The sequence below is a fragment of the Sciurus vulgaris genome (assembly GCF_902686455.1).
Source record: "Sciurus vulgaris genome assembly, chromosome: 8".
NCBI classification, from domain to species: Eukaryota; Metazoa; Chordata; class Mammalia; order Rodentia; family Sciuridae; genus Sciurus; species Sciurus vulgaris.
The window spans coordinates 127,058,847-127,067,390 of record NC_136468.1 but is presented as its reverse complement, the minus strand read 5'-3'; positions in this window follow the sequence as shown (position 1 = coordinate 127,067,390).

Genomic DNA, 8,544 nt, shown 5'->3' with positions numbered 1-8,544 from the left:
TTATAGGAGCTGGTGGGAGGATTTTGTCAGAGGTTAGCAGATAGGAAAGGGCATATTTGTTTCCACTCTAGCCCACAATGACTGAGGCTGCAGAAGAGTGATGGGACTTGAATGGGCTTGACTCCTGTAACCAGGTCTGTCCCTAAGTACCATGTGACTCAGTAGCTCCCTGCTCAGCCTCCTCTTTCTGCTTTCTAAGCAGAGAAGGCTGCAGAGCTGCGGGAGTCTGAGTGCCTCAGCTCATCTGATTGGCTGGCATCTGATTGGTCTTCTGTGACCAGGCCCTTCCTGTTTCCTCTATTTGGAATTTGCCAGGTCTGTATTTAAGACAATAAAACTCAGTAGCTGATAAGACTTTGAGAGTCTTACTCTCATCCAGGTAAACCAGGGCTCAGCTAAAACATCTTAAGGGAATGTAGGCTTTTAAAAAAAGACACACCATCAGATACCAAGCCTGTTCTGCAGACAACCTCATTTAACTATGCCCATGCCCTGTGCAGTGAATAAAAACTCTTTCTCTTGTGGATTAGGACATTCAGGCACAGAGATGGCAGATACCTAGGCTGGGGTTGTAGCTCAGTGGTGGAGTGCTTGCCTCACATATATGAGGCACTGGGTTGCATCCTCAGCACCCCATAAAAATTAATAAAATACAGGTATTATATCCATCTACATATAAAATATTTTAAAAAATTACTCTCCAATTCAATTGCAGTTCTAGCCTTTCTTTATTTGTAATTTCTTCAACATTGACAAACCTGGCTCCCAATATTTACAAGTATTGGCTTATTCGTTCAATTTTATGTATATGTTGTGTAATGACTAGATCAAACTAATTGACATACCCATTACCTCACATACTTCCTATTTTTTTGTTGTAAGAACACTTAAAATTTCTCCTAGCAATTTTTAAGTATACAATATGTTGTCATTAAGTGTAGTTACCCTGATATGCAGTAGGTCTCTTGAACTTATTTCTCTGCATTGCAAAACATCTCCCCAACCCCTCCTAACCTCCTATTTCCTAGAAACAATCATTCTGTTTTCTACTTCTGAGTTCAACATTTTTATGCACATATATAACATTTTTATATACTATATATGTATATATAAATTATATATTTTAAGATAGGGTTGTTTCCTTGTTCATAAGTTGTTTGAATTCCTTATATGTGTCTGTCTGTTCATTGTATAGATTGCTTCTTTTGCTGTTCTGAAGAGCTGGTTAATTTGATGCAATCTCATTTGAATTTTTTTTTTTTTGCTTTTGTTGTTTATGCTTTTAGGTTCATATTCCAAAGAAATCTTTGCCCAGATCAGTGTCATACACCTTTATCCTTTATTTTTCTTGTAATAGTTTTGCACTTTCAAGTCTTATATTTAACTCTTCAATGTATATTGAGATGATTTTTGTATATGGCCTTAATTTCATACATTTGTATGTTCAGTTTTCCTAGCACTATGTATTGAAGAGACTATGCTCTCCTATTATGGCATCTTTTTTGAAGCTCAGTGGATCATAAATATATTCATTTTAGGGCTCTCTATTCTGTTCCATGTGTCTGTTTCTACAGCATTTTTGTGCAGTGATCTTGGTTGTAATATTCTTTCTTTTGACACTTTTCCAATCTAAATTGCCATCCTGCAATCTAGAGGTTGCCCTCTGATTGATGGACATTTTCTATCCTGGGGTTTCCTTTCTCTATCATCTTGGGAAATTCCTTACACTTCTCTTGTGCTGGTTCTCCTTATTAGATCCATGTCATCCTCTTTCTTAGTTTACTGTATTGTCTTGTCAAAGCACATACATTAGAGCTATTGACAAAAAACACATGAAATTTTCAGGTTTTACTGCAATTTTATTTCCATTTAACCTGAAAAGCTCCTTTTGGCATTTCTTGTCATTTCTGCTGGTGATGGATTTTCTCCTTTACATGAAGGTGTTTCCAGTTTGCCTTTGGTCCTGAAGGATAATTTTGTTGGATACAGAATTCAGTGTCCTCTGATTGGAGGATGTCATTTTTCCTTCGATTTTTGGTTTTCAGTAGTTTGATAATGATGCATTTAGTTTTTATTTGAAGTTTGTCTTTTTTTGTGTTCACTCAGTTTCTTGAATCTATGTTTATGTGTTTTACATGGGTTGTTTTCAGTTAATATTTCATTAATTTGGAGGGACCTATTCACTTCTTATGTTTGCAATTCCAGTTAGCCTTAGGTTTGACCTTTTGATATTGACTGTAGATCCATTGTACTCAGTCCATTTGTTCAGTCTTTTTTCTGTTTTTCACTTTGTATAGTTTGTGCTGATTAAGTTCAACTCACTGACATTTTAATCTTTCATGTCTATTTAGCTATGAAGATTACCAACTGACTCTTAAATTTCAGATAATGTATTTATTAGCTTTAAATTTATCATTATTAAATTAAAATTTTCATTATTAAATTATCATTATTAAATTAAAATTAAAAAATTTTTTTGACATTTCTTATCTTTTCAGTTGTTTCAAGTTTCTTGTCTTTCACCTTAGTGAGTATAGTTATCATAGCTGATTTAAAGTCTTTTCTCTGATAATTTTAATATCAGAGATATTAAGAAGTTGGGAGATTGGGATGTATTAATTTTTCCCTTTAGAATGGGTTACATTTTTAGGATTCTTTCAAATGATTTCAGATCGTGTCTGTTTTTTTTTTATTTTGTTAAGAGGGCCTTGCTGTGTTGCCCAAGCTGACTTCAAACTCCTGGACTCAAGCGAGTCTTCTGTGTAGAAATAAATTCTTCTGAGGAATCCTGAACTTTTTTATTGCACTGGTAATTGTCTTTAGATCATCCTTGATACTCAGAATGATAAGTTTTATTCTCTGTAAAAGAGAGCCAAACTCTCAATTCAGAGTTTTAAGCCATTATGATGCTGCTCTGTGTCTGTCTTACACAGCAAAAGAGTTAAGGTTCAGTCTGAGACTTGTACAATGTTCATAGGAATTAGGGGATACCTTTTTTCAGCATTCTCCTGTCCTTCATTGCCACTAGCAGTCATCTATGTTTGATCAAACTCTTTCCTCCCTTTCTGGTCAGGGAATCTGTGGAATTTATATGGATGTTCTAGCAGCCTTCCCTGCATCACTCCTATGATGAAGGCCAGTCCTTGGGGCAATATATCCACTTCTCTCCCATTCCCAAACAAAAACACAAACAGTGGAAATCCATCCCAGTAATAGTCACTTTAGATTTCTCCTTCCAACCCTCTGTCTTCCATTTGTTTACTCTTCAGGACTTACACATAGTAGTTTCTGTTTCTTCCAAAGTTTATACTTGTAACCCAATGCATTTTTAAGTCATTTTTCAGACTTTGAAGCCATGCATGGGCTCTCCCAACCTAACATTTTCATCAGGAATTCATCTAGTATGGTACTAAAAACTCTTTTAGTAAAAAATGAGAATAAAAATGTATGTTATATTAAAAGTTGCAGTAGGAATCCTGCAGGGTTTTGAAAAGGTACTTCCTAAAATATCTTCTGTGTTTTGGGTGAAACATGGATGGAATGAGATACTTATTAAACTTTTATCATCTCTATGCTGTACTGTTACAACAACCTGAATTCACACAGTGCTAATCAAGGTGGAAATGGAGGAATCTATTTGGAAACATTATAAAAATAGAATAGTCCCAATTTGGCCATAGGTTTATTAATGGAGGAAAGAGATAAGATGATTACTGCTTACTTCCCAGGAATGATAATGATGGCATTAATCTGGATACAGTGCATAGATGGACAGTACAGTTTGAGGAAAATTATAAATTGAAATAGAAACATGTTACATTCAAACTTCTGGACAATATTACTCAGCATGAAGTTTGAAAGTTAAAGAGGAGCTTTGGAGAACAGGTCTAGAAATATAATTTAACTCTTTAGCAGAGAAGTGATATGAGTCTTATGAGTAGACCCTTGAAAATGGTGTAAACCTCAGAGGTAAACCTATGAAAGAGGGTGAATCAGCAGGAAATCTGAGAATTTCAGAGAAATTTAGAAGAGCCAGGAGACTGAGGTATACCAGAGGCCAAAAGTGAGAAGTTTGTAGTCTGAAGAATTCATCAGTGGTGTCTTGCATACCCATAAAAAATATCCAACAAGCAAAGAGATGAAATCCTCCATCTAAGACAATGCCTGCTTTAGTAATGAGGCTCTTCCTCCCAAGCAGCAGTACCAAAAATTTAATTTTGTTATAGCTATTAATGCAAAAGTCATATTCCAAGGCAGAGTAAAGAGGATGTAATGGAGGAAATAAAGGTGTTGAGTCTAGACCACATTTTAAAACTTCCTCAGGGAGGGGAAGGAGAGCAATGGAATGGTAGGTGGTGGCTTAAAGGCATGAGGGGAGCAGGGTCAGGATCTTAGTTTGGGTTATTAGAAAGGCAACTCTGGAGAGAATAATGAGTTTGGTGGTAAAGTTTTAAAGTAGATAGATAAAAAAAATTGAGAATGTGAGGTTGTAAATATTTAAGAGTATTTCTGTCTAATATAAGAAGGAAAGAAGTTAAGTATGGAGAAATTTGTCAGGGAGAAACGTGAGTCTATATTGAAGGAAATTGGGGAATTAAGATACTTAGAGTGAATGTAGAATATGGTTGCTACTTCTGCACTCATTTATGGGATAGAAAATAGTTGGCAATAAATCTTGCATCAAACAACAAATAGAAAAGCCATCTTCCCCTCACCTACCAAATTATTACAAGATATTTGAGAAGCAACAAGAGGATGAATTTCTAGAAGAAAATAAAAGTTTAGGGAAATAAGAACAGTATTTGCAGCCATTTTCTATGGTGGATCTCTGCCAATTTTTGGAAGATCTTCTGAAAAACAGCAATGCATTTGATGACCTCTTAGGGTTAGAGTGACCTCTAAAAGGTGACATGTATACCCAATGGAGTTTTATTCAGTCATTTAAAAAATGCCTTTTGTCATTTTCTGAAAAATGGATGGAAGGTAAGAACATTCTTTTAGCAAAAAAAAGCCAAATTCAGAAAGTCAGGGGACATCTGTTTTCTCTTCTATGTGGAAGCTAGAGAGAAAAAAATGATGTGAGTCTTATGAACATGGATGGAGACCAGTAAATTAAAGAAAGTGGCCAGGGGAAGGAAAGAGGGATAGTAAAGTGGAAATATTGTGGAACAAAATTGACCAAATTATATTGTTACATTGCATGCACGTACAAGTATGTAAGTCCCACTATATGTATAATGTAATGCACCAAAGTACTAAATTCTGGGAGGGAGAGGAGGATGCAGGTTGACTGTTTTCCACTCATTGATCTCTCTGGTTTCAGCTGGTGACAACTGAAGTACCTCAGACAGGATGAACTCTGAGCTCAGCAGTGGAGGCACCCCTGGAACCAGTAATGAGCCATTCTGTCTACAGACTGAACCTCTGGCCCCTGAGTAACCCACAAGAGGCAGCTAAGGAAATAGAGTCTGTCCTGCAGCAGGAGAACTGAGGTACCAGTGGGTAGGGATGTGGAAGGTGGAGGGCAGCTCTTAGATGAGGGGACTAATTCTTCTGGTGAACTGTTCACTGTTCTCCCATGTCATTTGTTCTAGAATTAGGTTTGATTTCTTTCTTTTCTTTTCTTTTCTTTTTTTTTTTTTTTTTTTTTTTGACGGTCTTTGACCTTTGTGGTAAATTTATTCTCATGGCAGAATTCTTGCTAAAACTCTAAATTAAATTTTACTCAAAACATAGGACACACAGTGATCAAACAAAGGCCCCGCACGGAAAGTGTTAAGTAAATTTCATTTGCTTGGCTTGTCCAAACATGGCTATAAAAAACAGCTGAAAAGAGCTTGAAAAGGATGTTTGTATTTAAACACAAAGAAAACAAACACCACTTTTTGCGATGCTCAGGAAGATCCATGTCTCCATGCTTTGGAAGTGGCGTTGTGCCTTACCTGGTTGCAGGAACTGGAGGAACTTTGGTGGTCCAGCATCACATGGGCAGAGTGGCTTCTCAGGGGACCCTCTGCTGACGCCTCCTTCCTGCAGCCTGCTGCTGTCCTCATCTGCCGCCTCGACCTTTCTCCCATCACCACCCCAAATGCTCATTTATCCACGATCACATTTTTGGTACTGGGGATTGAACCCAGGGGTGCTTAACCACTGAGCCACATACCCAGCCCTTTTTTGTATTTTTTTATTTATTGTAAACAAATGGGATACATGTTGTTTCTCTGTTTGGACATGGCATAAAGGCATACCATTTGTGTAATCATAAATTTACATAGAGTAATGTTGTTTGATTCATTCTGTTACTTTTTCCCTTTACCCCACCCCTCCCACCCCTCTTTTCCCTCTATACAGTCCTTCCTTCCTCCATTCTTGCCCCCCTCCCTAACCCTAACCTAACCCTAACCCTAACCCCTCCCACCCCCCATTATGTGTCATCATCCACTTATTAGCAATATCATTCGTCCTTTGTTTTTTTGAGATTGGCTTATCTCACTTAGCATGACATTCTCCATTTCATCCATTTGCCTGCAAAATGCCATAATTTTATCATTCTTTATGGCTACTAATATTCAATTGTGTGTGTGTGTATATATATATATATATAATATATAATATATACACACACACACACACTCCACAGTTTCTTTATCGATTCATCCATTGAAGGGCATCTAGGTTGGTTCACAATCTGCCTATTGTGAATTGAGCAGCTACTGAACATTGATTTAGCTATTGCTCTGTAGTATGCTGATTTTAAGTCTTTGGGTATAGGCCAAGGAGTGGGATAGCTGGGTCAAATGGTGGTTCCATTCCAAGATTTCTAAGGAATCTCCACACTTCTTTCCAGAGTGGCTGCACTATTTGCAGCCCCAACAGCAATGTATGAGTGTACCTTTCTCCTCACATCCTCGCCAACACCTGTTGTTGCTTATCTCTTGATAATCGCCATTCTAATTGGGGGTGAGATGGAATCTTAGGGTAGTTTTGATTTCCACTTCTCTTATTACTAGAGATGTTGAATATTTTTCCATATGTTGTTGCTTCCTTGTAGATCTTCTTCTGTGAAGTGTCTATTCATTTCCTTAGCCCATTTGTCGATCTGATTATTTGCATTCTTGGTGTAGAGTTTTTGATTTCTTTATAGATTCTGGAGATTAGTGCTCTATCTGAAGTATGATTGGTATAGATTTTCTCCCACTCTGTAGGCTCTTTCTTTGCATTGCTGATAGTTTCCTTTGATGAGAGAAAGCTTTTTAGTTTGAATCTATCCCAGTCATTGATTCTTGCTTTTATTTCTTGTGCTATGGGAGTCCTGTTGAGGAAGTCTGGTCCTAAGCCAACATGTTGAAGATCTTGGACCTACTTTTTCTTCTATAATCTGCAGGGTGTCTGGTTAATTCCGAGGTCCTTAACCATTTTGAGTTTAGTTTCATGCATGGTGAGAGATATGGGTTTATGTTCATTCTGTTGCATATGGATTCCAATTCTCCCAGCACCATTTGTTTGAAGAGGCTATCTTTTCTCCATTGCATATTTTTGGCCCCTTTGTCTAGTATGAGAAAATTGTATTTATTTGGGTTTGTGTCCATGTCCCTATTTTGTACCATTGATCTACCTTTCTATTGGTACCAATACCATGCCATTTTTGTTACTATTTGCTTTGTAGTATACTTGAAGATCTGGTATTGCGATACCCCCTATTTCACTCTTCCTGCTAAGGATTGCTTTAACTGTTCTGGGTTTCTTATTTTTCCAGATGAATTTCATAATTACTTGCTCTACTTCTGTAAGGGACGTCATTGGTATTTTAATTGGAATTGCATTGAATCTGTATAGCACTTTAGGTAGTATGGCCATTTTGACAATATTAATTCTGCCTATCGAGAACATGGAAGATCTTTCCATCTTCTAAGGTTTTCCTTAATTCTTTCTATAGTGTTCTGTAGTTCTCATTGTAGAGGTCTTTCAGCTCTTTTGTGAGATTGATTCCAGGTATTTTATTTTTTTTTCATGCTATTGTGAATGGGGTAGTTTTCCTAATTTCTCTTCTGAAGATTCAATCACTTATGTATAAAAATTCATTGGATTTATGAGCATTGATCTTGTAACCCTGCTACTTTCCTGAATTCACTTATAAGTTCTAAGAGTTTTCTGGTGGAATTTCTAGGTTCTCTAAATATATAATCATGTCATCAGTGAACAGGGATAGTTTGAGTTCTTCTTTTCCAATTTGTTATCCCTTTAATTTCTTTGGTTTGTCTAATTTCTCTGGCTAGAGTTTCAAGGACGATGTTGAATAGAAGGTCTGGTGAAAGAGGACATCCTTGCCTTGTTCCAGTTTTTAGGGGAATATTTTCAGTTTTTCACCATTAGAATTGATATTAGCCATGGGCTTATCATAAGATGGCCCTTACAATGTTAAGGAATGTTCCCACTATCCCTATTTTTTTCTAGTGTGTTTGAGCATGAAGGGATGTTCCATTTTATCAAATGCTTTTTCTGATTCTATTGAAATAATCATGTGATTCTTGACTTTAAGTCTAT